We start from the raw sequence: 15,253 nt of genomic DNA, 5'->3' as shown, positions 1-15,253 counted from the left end.
TTAATTCATCTGGTCATAGTCTCAAGGCTGACATGACATCTTCTAGGCCTTCCATTCCATTGGGATCAACGTCATCCTTTTATAAGAAATAAACTACTACTTTATAGGCTTAGTTGGAAAGAAATTTCAACCATCAGCTGTAGGCTATTCCACAGGAATTTAATTTGATGACCTATAAGAATACAGAAAATCTCATATTTTGCTGAACTTTTCAAACATAAAATAAGGTTGTCCAAGAATTGTAATAATTCTATTTGAACTTCAGTGAAAGGGCAATCAATTTAAATTAAACACTCTCCTTCCTGAAATTTTCAGCATTCCATCAACAACATATGTCAAGTTCTTAAGAAAATTCCCCTTCTGGAGAAAAGCACTGAAAATGAGGTCATGGGTATTGGCTCTTAGAGTAAACATTATTTGGGATTACACAGCATCTGTTTCCCCTGTGTTCTGGTGCTAGAACCCTAAATCCCCGGTGCAAAAGCATTTCCCATTCTTTATTTAGCCTTGTTGTGCTGTCCGTCAAGGTTCTCTGCTCTGTCTACACAGGAGTGGGACAAATGGCCAAAGATATTACACTTTCTTTTTTGGGGTTTGGAGTCTTGACTATAGTAAATGTGAGGACAGAAGAAGTATGTGGAGCTAATTTGTTCTTGGAGTGATGACCTGCGTATATCTGTTGTCTTGCTATTTGGAATTCCAGAGCTAAATAAGCTTTTATTCCTTCTGGACTTGGATTTTTCTTCTTGACTGTGAGCCATCTTCAAGCCTTCCAACAAATTCCTCTTTTCATTAATTTAGCTAGAATCAGTGTCTGTTACTTTCCTCTCAATGACTATGTGAAGATTGATTTTATGTGTGAACTTGACTAGACTAAGGAATACCCAGGTAGCTGGTAAAACATTATTTCTGATTTTGTCTGTGAGAATGTTTAAGGAATAGATGAGCATTTGAATTGGTAGTCTGATTTTATTTATTTTTTATTATTTTTATTTTTTTGGTAGTCTGATTTTAAAATATCACTTTCACCAATGTGTGTGAGCATCATCTAGTCTGTTAGGGGCTAAATAGAACAGAAAGGTAGAGGAAGAACAAATTTGCTTCTTCCACTTGAGCTAAAACATACATCTTCTCTTTCCCTTGGACAGAAGCACTCCTGGTTCTTCAAATGTCTTACTTGAAGCAAACTTTATACCATTGGTTCTCAGAACTTGGGGCTTGAATTGCAGCTAGACCACTGGCTTTCTTGAGCTTTCCAGCCTGCGGACAGCAGATTGTGGGACTTCTTAGCCACCATAAATGCATGAGCCAGTACCTCATAAATCTATCTATCTATCTATCTATCTATCTATCTATCTATCTATCTATCTATCATCTATCATCTATCATCATCTATTTATCTATATCAGGTATCATGTATCATCTATCCATCTATTGATTCTGTTCCTCAGAACCTAATACAAACTATTAAAGCTTTATAATTATTAAATTTTGATTGCAGTGTGTTATCTTTTGACAGTCATAACCTTATGTTCTGTTGAGAATCAAAATTATCTTTAGTGGGCATTTCCAGGGTAGAGAGTTTATTGGAATCCAAAATGCTGACCTAGGTCTATGAAAGGATCTTGGCTCTATTCCAGGGCAAACTCTCCATACTCCTCGAATGCCAACCTTTCTTTGAGTCAACATGCTTCAACTACCTTTTTCATTCACTTTTTGAAACATGACATGTTTTTTCCTGTTCTGTTCCTCTATTTGAAATTTTATTTTATTGCCTTTACTTTCTTCAACAACAAATGCCTTCTCAATCTTCAAGTCTAAGCAAAATCTCAATTAAATTTCCCCTATCAACAACTGATGTTATATATCCTGTTGCTAAGTTGATAATCTTCTTGTGGGATGCCTCATAGGCATTTCACACTTAACCTAACCCACCCAGACCTGATTCTCTCATCTCCAGCCAGTTTATCTCATCTTCTCCATTCTGCATCAGCATCACCATCATGTAGTGTCTCAACCAGGCGTCAGCCTTGACTCATTTCTTTCTATTGGCCCAAACCACTGCACCAGCACTTTAGTTGCCTTCACCTCAAAATAGATCCCAAATCCTATTTTCCCTCTTCCACCTTAATAATTCCATTCCTATTCCTTTTATCACCTTTTGCATATTCAGCTGCACTCTTTATCTTATACAATATAAGTGATTGCTTATATTTCCCTGCTTATACTTTCCAGTGGTTTCCACCCACAATTAGGAAAAAAAATATCCCAATTCCTGACTGAGGCCAGCAAGGTGGTCCAACATTATTTCCAACTTAAACATCTCCTTTCCTCCTTCTTCTTTTCATTCCCATTCTCTATTATTTTCTTTTTCCTTTCTTTCCCCTTCTTTATTCCTTCCTCCCTCCCTTTCCTCCTTTCTTCCTACTTTTCCATCTAGCTGTTCTGAATTCTGAGTTATGCTATCTTCTCACAAGCTCTTCTCCCTGTTGGAATGCTCTTCACAGATTTTTGCACAGCTGGTTTCTTCTTGTGATTTAAGTCTCAACTTAAATCTTTCTCTCTAAACTTTCTAATCCCCTGATTCTAAAGGAGACTTCCCCGTGCCAAACTTCACATTATCTTGTTTGAAAGCTTCCAAACAAGGACTCCTGTAAAAGTATCTTGTTCCTGTGCTTGTTTTATTTATATGATTTGCCAAGGCATATATTCCCATCTAATTTCTCCTTGCAACTATGTTTAAGCACAAGACATTCTGTAATATTTGGCTGTTTTTTTTTTCCTGATCTGTACTTTGGTTATTATGTAACATATTTTCACAAGCTATTGAAGACTAATGAAATAAAAGCTAACCATCCTGTTTTTTGGGTATGCACAACAACGGCAATCTCAAGACATGCTATTTGTGGGAATTAACAATTTAAAAGAGGCATTAATGTGATTTAATTTTTAAGCTAGTCAAAAAAATGAGCCTTTTTAAAAATAAGAATAATCTGAGTGAAAGAATTAGCATAGATTAATATTTAATCATAATAAAGCAGTTAAATACATGAGTTCCTTGAGGGAAGAAATGGGCATTTTCATTGTTTGTATCTTTGTTTCTTTTTTTAACATGTTGTCCATGAGTTCAAGAGGAGTCTCATCAAATGGTTGCTGAGTTGAATAAATACATATTTGGAATTGTTTTAATGCTTATAACATGAAATTAATGTTTGAGCAAATAAAGGAAATTATGTTCACTTAGAATTAAAGAAAGTCTATTGAATTTGTGAATGTCAGTAGAAATAAGATTCTCGCTTTCTCAATCTCATTTGCAAACAAACAACGACCAGGAATAAGATGAGATTCCTGTATTACGGGTTTAAAGTTTTACGTTTTATTAAGAAGAGAATTTTTGGAACATGGTTTTGGGGACCTCTAGGCAGTTTTGCAGAATCAAGTATATCAGTTCCTAATACTTATTAATTCTGATTAAATGATAATCAATATATTCAAGATGCCAAGTCATTGGTGACCAAACTTCTCTATATTAATAGTAAATAAATTTAGGGCAGATTCCTCCAAAATGTATTTAAGAAACAATTTTGAAATCACCAAAGACTGTAATTACCATACGACTGCTTATACTTAATTAAAAATGATTACACAATTCTCAAGATCCAAGCTTTTTATTTCCTGGCATTTTTGGAAAGTGAGAGAAAAGCTTGTTCATTGTCCTTTTCTCTCTCTCTCTTTTTTAAATCACACCTCTTTTTAAGTGCGAATTTTCCCATTAAGACCCTCTGAATTCAGTAGTTACTGAACAAAGTCAACATCTGGTGAGTCAACTATAAAATGCTGAGGACATGCTTGAAACTTGGGGTTATTCTGTCCTTTTCCTCTGCTTGCTACCAGCACAGGAGAATGCCTTCCTAAAGCAAGCGCGGCTCAGTGCAGGCCAGTTTTCAGCTCAGTCGTCTTAGTTCAACATGTTAAACAATTAGACAATTGACCTTGCACATACATTTAAATATATGTGTATATGTATGTATGTATATGCCAATAAAGGAATTTTACGGGAAAACCCACTTGATGGAGATTATAATAGGTTTTGTTTAGGGATACAAGCTCTTAGAATTGAAGTTACAAACTGGTAGTTTAAGGGCTGAAATAGTCACAGAACCTGATTTTGCTTGTTCGTCATGGTGCTTGTTGTTATTACTTAACACTTAGAAATTAGGAGATTTCACATGGAAATCCAGATTTCCAGCTCCTCCTGAAAAAATCAGAAGAACACTGTAAGAAATTGTGTGCAATTCAAACACTAGTGATGCTGTGATTTTAAACTGCAAATAGCAACAATTTAAAGGCTTACATGCCCTCACTGTGATGTTTCTCTTCCGTATCAAATGGTGTAAGCAGTATGCACTGAAATGCTTACCCAGAATGCTCCCTGGCTTAATGGGGTATTACATGCCATTTTATTCTACCTGTAATTTCTCCCCAATTTCTCTGTTATATCAATCTTCCCTTCATAAAGTTTTTCACATTTGAGCCTATTTTTCTCCTCTCCTTGTCATGACTTCTACCCAGGTTGTGTTTTCTTACTTCGGGGCCACTGACTATCGCTGTCTTAGCCGTCACCACCCCTCCTGCCAGCCTTTCCTCTGCCTGCCCTGTGCTGTTCTGAAAACTAGTTATACACATAATATGCCCTCAGCATGCTTCAGTATATTAATCCTTGGCCTCAGACCTGCAGTGACAGTCCAGAACTTGTGTCCAAATACTTAACCTATAGTCGGATTTCAGTCTGCTTGTCCCTCTCATTCTCTGTTAATCCATATTCAAATAACTAACCAATACTCTGTGTTCATAGCACCAAGCAGGCATCTTCCTGTCTCTGATGACTTTACTCCCAACATTTCTCCTTCTCTACACACCTGTGCAAACAGACGGTGACCACCTTCAAGACTGGCCTCTCTAGACTACTTTGGTTCACAGTTGCTCTATATAGCTCATCTTAGTACATTTTCCAAAATTATACTTTGTTTCCCTGATTGTCTTTATTTTTGTTGTCCTTTTTTCCCCCCTGGTTCTTAAAACAAGGTTTCTCCAAATTTGATCCTGGACTTCTTCCCAGTTGGCTCAGTGGATAGAATGTCAGCCCAGTATACAGATGTCCCGGGTTAGATCCCTGGTGTCCCTCTTCTCTTTCTCTTCCCCTCTCACAGCCAGTGGCTCCATTGGTTCGAGCATTGGCCTCAGGTGCTGAGAATAGCTCAGTTGATTCAAACATTGGCCCCAAATGGGGGTTTCTGGGTGGATCCCCATTGGGGCGCATTCAGGAGTCTGTCTTACTATCTCCTCTCCTCTCAGTTAAAAAGACATTACCTATCTTGCTCTTAAGCATGTATTCCTGAACTCTACCTTCTGAGTATCTTAAATTGGGGCCTAAGAATGGGATAGATCTAAAGTCTGATAAGAGTAGAATTCATAGGCAACATGACTGACAGTGGCCCAGGATTGCCTGATGGTTCCATAGACAGTAAAATCGGATTCAATTAAGTTTCCAAGTAGTGCATTACAGGTCTGCAATGTGTTTCTCAAACGATATTTACCTTAATTGTTGATAATAGCTCTGGGTGTGGCTTTAACAAACTCTTTGACACCATTGGTGAGGCCACAAGCCCATTGAAGGGAAAGTGGAAAGTAATAAGAGCCTCACCTTTCAGGTAAAAGCAAGCCAATAAAGTAGTAAACTGTTTGAGTGCAGGACTGTGTTTCTTTCTTTTTGTGTGTTTTAATTTTGTTTCTTTTTCCTGCCCCTCTTCTGCCTTATCTCCAGTAACACTGGGGTTAATAAATGTTGAATTGCATTAGATATATTGAAAAATATTTGAAGTTGAAAATTAGAAAGAACATCAGTACTCAGGTTGGCAATAACAGTGATCACTCATGACTCATGGGTCATATACTCACTCTGAGGTCAGGTTCTGTGTTCAGTGTTTCATAGAGATTATCCAGTGAGTGCTTTAGCTTTAATCCTAATGAGTAAGGTAGGGCTATGATTCCCTGCATTTTAACAATGGGGAGTATTCAGGTAGGCCGGGAGGCAAGAAACATTGTGTTATGAGAAGCAACTACTTTTGTCATTCATGAAAAAAATTTTCGAACAAACTTAAATGGTCTCTTTCATTTTTAAAAGGGAGGTTGATAAATTTAATATAGTCACTAATAAACATTGGAGAAGTCACTCTGATAAAGTAGATTAAGGCAAATAATAGAATTTTGAACTTTAAGACCTGGGTTCAAGGTTCAACTTGTCACTTAGCAGCTCTGCAAATATAAGCAAGATCATAAATCTATCATAACTTCAATCTTTTAATCTGTAAAATGGGGACAATGTTTGTATATCAGGTTGTTATAGAAATCAAATGAAAAAATGTATATGAAATACTATTAATAACTGTTCAAAATGTAAATGAGAATCTCAAAAAATGTAACTGTTATTTTTAAATCATGTTTTAAAGAGAGGAAAAACATAGAAATAATAAAATTTCATCTGCATAATCACACAAAGCGGTATTATTGTTCCGAGTACAGGACTCTGAGGCTCAAGGAAATAAAGTTAACATCCCATAGTCACAGCACAGCAATAGACAGCTGAGCTGAGATTTGAAAACCATACCTGTCTAACTTCATATTCTGCTCTTTCCAATGCACCAGTTCACCTTAGAAAAGTAAAAGAAACCAGCACATATACTTGCCCTAACATTGATGAAAAGATATATTTGAAATTCAGCTCGTTCTGATAATTCATTAAGATGTTACCATCTAGAATCCAGTTCTATTTCCTTTTATCAAATATAGTAAACATAATTGAAGTATAACTTAAATGAAGTGTCTAAATGGGATAAAACAGGCTACCTAGAAAATTAGATTTCATAAATTTTAAGAATTTAACACCTAAACTGCATGTAATGGACACAATTTTTTTAAAAAGAAAATACTTAAGTAAATAATTGACTGGTCTATAAATTTTATTATTGTTTTTATATGAGACATCTACAGAATGGAGTAAATATAGAAAAAATAAATAATATAAACTTCAGTTTCAGTGGTAGCGAAGAATACCTCTGTCTTCACAGATTTGTGGTTCACAAGAAATACAAACGCAAATATTTGACCCCAGTTCAATATTTTACTTCTACAGTGTTTTTAAAAATGTTTCATTTAAAAATCTTTTAACAGAGAAGTTAGAGAATTTTCCTTTCTTATGGCTTTTTGAAGGAAATGATACTGAGAATACTTTATGTCTGTACCAACTTTTATCCTGAAATTGAATCTAGAGTCTCTAGTAGAGATGAACGCCAGCTATTAATTCTGACTACTGGAGCATGGAGTAGAAGAAATGATCATTTATTTTATTTTATTTTATTTTATTTTATTTTATTTTATTTTATTTTATTTTATTTTATTTTATTTTTGGTTGCTTTTTAAAGAGAGAAGGAAAGAGAGAAAGAGAAAAAAACCCCACACACATCAATTTGTCATCCCACCTATCTGTGCATACACTGGATGACTCCTGTATGTGCCCTGACCTGGGATGGAACTCGCAGCCTTGGTGTGTGGGGGCTACGCTTTAACCAGCTGAGCTATTTGGCCAGGGTGGAATGATGTTTTGTTTTTAAAACTAAACTCTTTTTTTTTTAAATGAAGTTGGGGGCATGAGAGGATTAGGGATAAGAGTGAATGTGAGGCTATGTATGAAGGTGGAGGTGCTGATTTAAACACTGTAGGAAATTTTTTGAGCACAGATCATGCCCTGACAACTAATGTAAACATCGTGTAAGGTAATGGTTAAATTTCTATGCTGTGGAGTCCCACACTCTTGAATCAGATCCAATTTCTGCCATACTTCCTAATCTTGTAATTTTAGGCCATTTACTTAAACCCTTTGTGGCCCCTTTTCTGATCTAAAAATTAGGAGTAATTTCTGCTGCAAAGAGTTGTTATGATGATTCAGCATAATTATAAATGCACATTGTCAATGTTGTTGATGTTGCTATTATTGTTTTGCTGTTGTAGAACTTTCTTGACATATATATTAAAGTCTCCCAAGACCTTATAAAACAATTTTGAGGAATGGCAACTACTTAAGAGCTGTTTATTTATAATTAAATAAATTTATTAAAATAGTGTAAAACACACACACACATACCTACTTTGATAAAATATCAAGTCAGTTTACTTTAAGAAACATTATGATGTTCATAAAATAAGATTATAAAACCAAATCTAGTAAATAATCATGAGCCTATTACACTTATTGTCAAAAGTGCACGAATTTGTACTCATCGTAGGAGAACATATCGACTGCTGTGTGTATTTCAAGAAGCGATCTTACCCACACTGTGCCTGTGGCTGACAGCATTCTCCCCTGGGAAGGTGGCTTCTCTAATTGCAGTGAATGGTGATTCTATTTGTAGACATTACTTCCTACAGCATGCCTTCCTTTCTGTGATTATTATTTAAAAAATACTTGTCCTCAAATTATTTAGTCTCCTTGGCTAAAGGAGAAATTCCACAGCACGATAAGAACCTCACAGATGATGTGTATCTGAGTTGAAAATATATATTCTCTCACCGGCAAAATAAGCTGTGTTTATTGCACCACAGGGACAACAAGAAGCATTTCAATGCTAAAGACCCTCAACTAGCAATTAGACCAAGAGAAGAAAAAGAAAGAAAAAGCAGAAGTGCTAATATTATTTAATTGTCAGGGCTTTTTTTCACCTCCCACAGTAGTATGTCTTGCTTATAAACAAAAATCACAATTTTCACATTGATAGAAAATCAACAGCAAGGAACTTACCTTCCTTCAACCAAGAAATGTTATTTTTCTCATTTTCAAAATGCTCAGTGGTTCTTACTTTTATTTTTTCCAGCTCAGTTTCTGACATCTAAGTGAAAAGAGAATTTGTGATATAAAAATGTATTAGGTACCCAAATTATGACATTGAGCCTTACATTCAGGGAGTACTGCTATATTATAGGAAAATGTATTCTCCATAGTTTTGCAGTTCAATGTCTAATGTCTTATATTTTATCCATTTGTAATATTTTAAAACATTACCATTGAAAACTTAACTTTATATAATATTACATATTTCAGCAGGAAAGGTTGCTATCAGATTTTATAATGTATAAATGTGAAAGAGTAACTGATTAACAACTAGCCATAGATCTGTAAAAAAACACTCAGTTGTTGTTTTAATGTTTTTTAATAGTCTATAAAGCAGGTTGAAAGTGACATACACAGTTACAAATAATAACAAAACATTAAAGGACCTTTTCAACTACTGGGTTGAATGAGAATCTTATGGCCTGAGACAGGCCCGGCTGAGCTCCCTGAAGCTGAGATCTATCATGGACCTTCACTCACTGCACTTGACTCTCATGCCTCTTTAATGAACTGGGCGCTGCACTTGAACCCGCACCTCAATGTACTTACCTGTGTGTTTCGGAAGGACAAGGCCCAGGGTGGGAAGGGGAGCAGCGTGGGATGCGCTGGGCAGCCTTCCTTGGTGCCTCTTGATGTCCAGCATCACTCTCCCTGCCGGAATGAGCAGAGAAGCAAATGCACTCCCTGCTGGGTGGTGCTACATCTGTAATGCTGCCAACAGCATCCAACTTGTGGCTGAGAGGTTGGTTTTTTTTTTTTTTGGTTTTTTTTTTTTTTAAAGGGAATATAAAGCCTGTCGTTCAAAACAATGAAAACCTCTTCCAGGCTTGCACTTATTTAAAATGATACTTTGCAAAATTGGGTAAAGGTAACAAACCCTTTTCAAATGAACAGAGCTTCTTCAGTCCCCTTCCCTCCACGCCCATTCATCATCATTTAGGGCTAATATTAAAGGTTGAAGAAAATATATATTGAAAAATATATGTAGACTATTTGGGTTAAAAGAAAAAGAAGAAAAATCTCTAAAGCTTTATTCTCTAGAAGTTCATACTGCAGCAGTTTTTCTAAATTTTATAGGAAACAAGCAGTTTCTTTTGAGAGTCTACAAATGTTCCGAAAAGGATTTAAAATAACATTTCAAAGAAGATTTGACTCTACATTTTCTGTCAAAGCTGATACTGTTTCCAAAAAGAAGGCTAGTAACAAAAAGCGTGACCCTCAGGTATGCGTGATGGTGAGTAGCCACCATTTCTAAAGGTCTGTGATATTTTTCATCGTGGAATCCCTCTGGTTTTGGCCCAGGCGGTTTGCCTTCTGCAGTGCCCTCGCGTGGGGACCACCCATTCCCGGGCTGCCTTGCTCACACTGCTCTTTCTTTTCCAACTTCATTTCTTGAACTTTGTTCCAGTCTCATTGTTTTTAAAAACTACCTTGAGCAGCCAATTTTCATATTAAGATAATTTTCAGGTTCTCCTTTTATTATCAATAAGATAAATTTCAGAGTCTTTAGACCGCTGAGCACTCTATAACATGATTTTCAAACTATGGCTAAAAAGTCTTAAGATTTCTCTGAGGTGCCTAAACTTTCACTCCAACCTAATTGTAAGACTGCTGTTTCTTTTTTTTTTTTTTTAATTTTTTTAATTAATTAATTTATTTTAGAGAGGAGAGGGAGAGACAGAGAGAGAGAGAGAGAGAGAGAGAGAGGAGAGACAGAGAGAGAGAAGGGGGGAGGAGCTGGAAGCATCAACTCCCATATGTGCCATGACCAGGCAAGCCCAGGGTTTTGAACTGGCGACCTCAGCATTTCCAGGTCGATGCTTTATCCACTGCACCACCACAGGTCAGGCAAGACTGCTGTTTCTTGAACTTACCCACTCCTATTATCAGCACTCCAGAAACGTGTCCTCAAAATCCCATCTGTACCTGCACTGTGAAGCCTTGTGGATCGCTATCATTTGGTAATGATCATTCTCTTCTCTGGCCCCACTTGGGACTCCTGGCACAAACCTCTCCATTTAAGTCTGATGTAAGCCTGTCCTGTCTTCCTGGCATGGCTCTAAGCCCCCTGAGGGCTCAGACCCTATCTCCGCACTTCATGTATCTTGCTCAGTCTGTGACATGATCACATACAGGTTAACAATGGTAACACAAACAAAACCAGAATATCAAAATCCAATGGTTTGGTTGTTCGTCCCATAGTGGTAGGATACATCTAGTTACTAGCACATTGTGCTTTGTTTCAGGAAAGGTGACCTTCCATTGGATGATTTCAGGGGTCTATCAGGCAGACTACATCACCAGTGCTGACCAAATAATTTCAGATTGATTGGTTGAAATTCCAGTCCTGGGAGAGATTAAAAGTAATTAACTTTGGTTTTAAGTCTGGTTTGGTGATGTGAGCTTGACACAAGCGGCTCCATTTTGGGCCTGTTAACACCCCTTCCTTCTTTAACAGAGTGTATGACATTACTGAAATTTTTTAAATTTTGTAGAGCACCATTTTAAAAAATTCATTTTAGAGAAGAGAGAGAGAGAGAGAAAGGGGTGGGAGCAGGAAGCGTCAACTGTCACATGTGCCTTGACTGGGCAAGCCCAAGATTTTGAACCAGTGACCTCAGCGTTCCAGATCAATGCTTTATTGACCACACTACAGGTCAGGCCAAGCACCATTTCTTTTTTAATTTAGACAACTAATTTTGATTTCTATTCCTGTTTTTGTGAGTAGTTGCAATCATTTTTTATGAGAGCTATAGATGTCAATAAGCATCATATTCAATTTTTTTATCTACTTCATCAATACAGATGATAAGAATAAGCACCATTATTTTTTCCTAAATCAATTGTATATCACTAGTGCCTTCATTGCACATTGAATTGTGTATTTCATATAAATGCCAACCTTTAAACCATTTATTCATCAACCTAGGTATGTACTTGGGCCACAAAATTCTCCATCTGGGTGGTGGAGTCTACTTTAGACTGGGATTTTAGTCTCTTGAGCTGTACTGAGCCTTGAAATGAATGAGACAAACCACATTTGATGGTAGGAAGTAGAGAGAAACCAAGTCTGATGAACCCCAGGCAGAGCAGACTGGGAAACACCAAATGGTCCAAAATAAGGCCCAAAAGTCACAGATCAGCCTCAGAAGTCAAGAAAATAAACACATTTTAAAAAGAATCTTGTCTACATTATGTTCATTGTATCCATTTAAGTAATAAGCTAAATAATGCAGACCCAGGAATGTATTAAGGCTAAAGTTTTCTTGATACATTTGTTTTGTTTTCTTTCCTAAATAAAGATACGTGGAATATACTCTTATTCTATAACCCTATTCCTTTTATTTTCGATGTATTTATCAATATATCTAGTTCCTAATCAAACTCTGATTCAGAAATAAAATCTTTAAGATCAAACTATTCTGGGGAAGGCATTCTTTGATGAGAAAAACCTACAAAATTATCATGTTTTGTGTTCTCATTTCTGTTAAAATATAATTGAATGATTGCAGTTAGAGATTTCTTTAAGAAACAAGTAATTCTGTTAGTCTTTTTTTATTATCTTCAGAATCTTTTTTTCTTTCCTTCTTCCCTCCCTTTCTCCCTCTCTCCCTTCCCTTCCTTTCCCTTCCCTTCCCTTCCCTTCCCCTCCCTTCCCCTCCCTCTCCTCCCCTGCCCCTCCCTTCCCTCCCCCTCCCCTTCCCTTTTTCCTTTCCCTTCCCTTCCCTTTTTATTTTGTCATCATTTCTATCATTTCCCCCTTATATTTAACATGCAGTTCCCCCCTTTCTCTGGTCACTAATTTTTCCCCTTTGTTTTTCAACAACTTAACTATGGTGTGTTTAGGTGTAATTACTTTGCATTCCCCCCCCCCCCTTAGGTTTTGATGGGATTATAGGTTCTGCAATTGATGTTTTCCACTAAATTCATAACATTTGGGTCTGTTATTTCTTCAAATATATTTCCTGTCCCCTTCTCTCATTTTTCCCCCTCTACTATTCCAATTAATATTTTCACACAGTTCATAGAATCCTTGATTATTTTTTCCCAGCTTCTGTTATTCTTTTTTTAAGTGAGAGGAGGGGAGATAGATAGACAGACTTCCGCATGCACCCCAACAGAGATCCACCAGGGTACCCGGTCTGGGGCTGATGCTCAGACCAACTGAGATATCCTCAGCACCTGGGGCCAATGCTTGAACCAACTGAGCCACTAGCTGCAGGAGGAAAAGAGGGAGAGAAGCAGGAGAGGGAGGAGGAAAGAGGCAGATGGTCACTTCTCATGTGTGCCCTGACTGGGAATTGATTCCGGAAATCTATATGCCAGGTTGACACTCTATCCACTGAGCCAACCAGATAGGGCCTCTCTATCTATATTGTAGAGTCTGAACTACGTTGCATAGTTCATTTTTTTATTCTATCAAATAAATTAAATTTGAATTTTTTTATTCTAACAAATAGTAAGTTAATTATATATCCTTTGGATCCTGTCACGCTTGGTTAATGCTATGTTGGGGTTGGGTCAATATTAGTTTTTTTCTTAGTCTTATGATGTAGTTCACACTGAAGGATCTGGTTATCATAGCCAAGGCATATTCATTGCAGGTAGGACCTACATGCCCAAGGCGCTCAGTGAGAAACCCTCACTATGGTTGGACCAGAGTGTCTTCTAGAGCTATGTTAACTATGACACCTGCATTCAGTGTTCAGCCCCACAGAAGCTACTTCTTGCAAGCTATTTCAAATCTCATTCTGTGTATGTGTTTGTATGGCTTAGCTTCTATCCCAGTACATGTGGTGAACTCTGTCTTTTCTTACTTTGTGCAGCACACTCCATCCAGAACCCTACATTGAAACTTCCAGCAACTTTATCAAATTCCAGTCTCTGCCTTTTCTGTTCAACAAGTCGGCAATGCTACTCGTGCTCCATCTACTTGCACTATGGTAGAAAAAGACCTTCCATGTCTAGATCTGGAGCAAATATATAGCTCATCATTTGTGTTACCCTTCTCTCAAGAATTACAGTACTGTTCTATCTATTGCACAATGCTTAAAAATAACTTCCTCATTTATTTTGCTAGGTTTTATGACTTTACATGAAGAGATGGAAATCCAGTACCATTTATTCCATTGTGACTAAAAGTAGAAAGAATTTTTAAAATTCTTTACCACTATCCTTTTGATCAATCAGACATCAGAAATAGCATTCTTCCAAAATTTTCTGATGCATAACAAATAAGCCTAGAACAAAGGGTGGCTCATCTTTGAGGTTCAAATTTCACTTTTATTTTAAGTTTATAAAATAATCAGTAGATTTGATACTTTTTAATAAGTTCCAAACAATTGAGATCACAGAGAAATCATAAATCATTTAGTTAAGAAATCAAAAACAAGTTTAAATGTAGTGTTTAAATTAATTACTCCCACCAAATTAAATTTTGACAAGTGATTAGGAAGGAAAGTTGAAAAGGATGTGTGACAGTGATTTAGTGATGGATGTTCATGAAAAAGAAACTTGGTGCATTATTGTTTTAGATAATACTGGAAAGATTAGGAGAATAGGATCCCAAGGTAGTGTTGTGAATATTGGAGAATAGATCTTTACCCAGTTTCATATAAATACCTTAGTGATTTTCAAAACATAGAGACAACCTTTGCATCCAACATGATATCTTAGTATCAATAGCATATGGAAAGACTAAGTAGAAAGACTGGAGTATTTGCATAATACAGTGTACTATTATGAGGACACCAGCAAACCAGAACAAGGCTCTTGGGCACAAAAAGATGCTGCATCTACTAATACATGTTAGAGGCAATGGAGTGCTCATTGATTTTGGGGAGAAAAAATATGGGAAAATAGATGTCCCCAAAGGCTAGCAGAATGCTTCTTCTAAGTAAAGATCAGCAGTGACAGAGGATTATCATATACTTGATTTTCTGGCCAGGGGAAAAACAAGAGAGAATTGTATATAGCCTGAAAACCTCTCTTAGAAACAGGAAGAAATTGAGTTATCTTGAATTTGTAAGTTTGTTATCCACCATCAACAGATGAGTTAATATCAGGTTTGGAGAAATAAAATCATTATATGCTTTGTTGATCTGAACACATGGCCTGGTTCTATACTTTCATTTCCTCAACTCTACTGGGACCTATAACATGAGTTCAATGTAGTCAATACTTTAGGAGTCCTATTTCGGTTTGCTTTCTTCTTACATAATGACCACCATCACTCATCAGGGTGATTCCACACCACCAGGTGTCACTTCCTTGACCACACAGATAGTATCAGAAGTAGATGATTTAGGC

The sequence above is a fragment of the Saccopteryx leptura genome, chromosome 10, assembly GCF_036850995.1.
Source record: "Saccopteryx leptura isolate mSacLep1 chromosome 10, mSacLep1_pri_phased_curated, whole genome shotgun sequence".
NCBI lineage: Eukaryota > Metazoa > Chordata > Mammalia > Chiroptera > Emballonuridae > Saccopteryx > Saccopteryx leptura.
Note: the sequence above shows the minus strand (reverse complement) of the source record.